The following is a 274-nucleotide window of genomic DNA, read 5'->3' as shown; positions in this document are numbered from 1 at the left end:
TATATATATATATATATATATATATATATATATATATATATATATATATATATATATTATATGTATATGTATATGTAAATTTGTATGCATGTATGTAAGTAGATGTTTACGTTTATATTTTGCGCATAGTAATATATATATGTATATATATAATATATATAAAATATATAAAATATAATATATATATAATATAATATATATATATATATTGCATATATATAATATATTATATATATATAAAGTGGGTTTATCTTTATGTCTTTGTTTATATAGA

The sequence above is a fragment of the Eimeria mitis genome, genomic scaffold, assembly GCF_000499745.2.
Source record: "Eimeria mitis Houghton genomic scaffold, Emh_scaff3176, whole genome shotgun sequence".
In the NCBI taxonomy this organism is placed as follows: Eukaryota; Apicomplexa; class Conoidasida; order Eucoccidiorida; family Eimeriidae; genus Eimeria; species Eimeria mitis.
This window is presented reverse-complemented; position numbering follows the sequence as displayed.